The sequence below is a fragment of the Merops nubicus genome, unplaced genomic scaffold (assembly GCF_000691845.1).
Source record: "Merops nubicus isolate BGI_N331 unplaced genomic scaffold, ASM69184v1 scaffold3951, whole genome shotgun sequence".
Lineage (NCBI taxonomy): Eukaryota > Metazoa > Chordata > Aves > Coraciiformes > Meropidae > Merops > Merops nubicus.
Genome location: NW_008586058.1, coordinates 27,036 through 27,569, shown reverse-complemented (window position 1 = coordinate 27,569; position 534 = coordinate 27,036). Strand labels below are relative to the sequence as shown.

The window sequence follows — 534 nt, the reverse complement described above, 5'->3', positions numbered from 1 at the left end:
ATCACTCAATTCTAAATCACATGTTGTCAATACACAAGCATAATTTCATAGAATCACAGAACAGTTTGGGTTGGAAGGGACCTTAAAGATCATCTAGTTTCAACCCCTCTGCCACAGGCAGGGACACTTACCACTAGACCACCGTGCACAAAGACCTCAAGAATCTGGTCTTGAGCACACCCAGTGATGGGTGATATGGTCCCCCACGACATCCTAATCTCTAAATTGGGGAATTACGGGTTCAATGGCTGGACTGTTCAGTGGATAAAGAACTTGTTGGATGGTTGCATCCCTCAGGGATCTGTGCTTGGACCAGTGTTGTTTAATATATTCATTAATTATATTGATAGTGGCATTGAGTGCACTCTCACCAAGTTTGTGGATGATACCAAACTGGGAGGTGCAGTTGATATGCCAGAGGGATGGGAGGCCATCCAGAGGGACCTGGATAGGCTGGAGAGCTGGGCCCAGATAAACCTTATGAGGTTCAACAAGGCCAAGTGCAGGGTCCTGCACCTGGGCTGGGGTAACCAG

General features: G+C 47.2%; 1 protein-coding gene across 1 annotated transcript in view; it reads right to left on the bottom strand.

Moving 5' to 3' along the window:
• The window catches only part of LIMCH1 (LIM and calponin homology domains 1), a gene marked incomplete at its 5' end in the record, with an annotated part of 74,906 nt that overhangs the window by 52,479 nt on the left and 21,893 nt on the right, over positions 1-534 (bottom strand). The window lies entirely within an intron of this gene.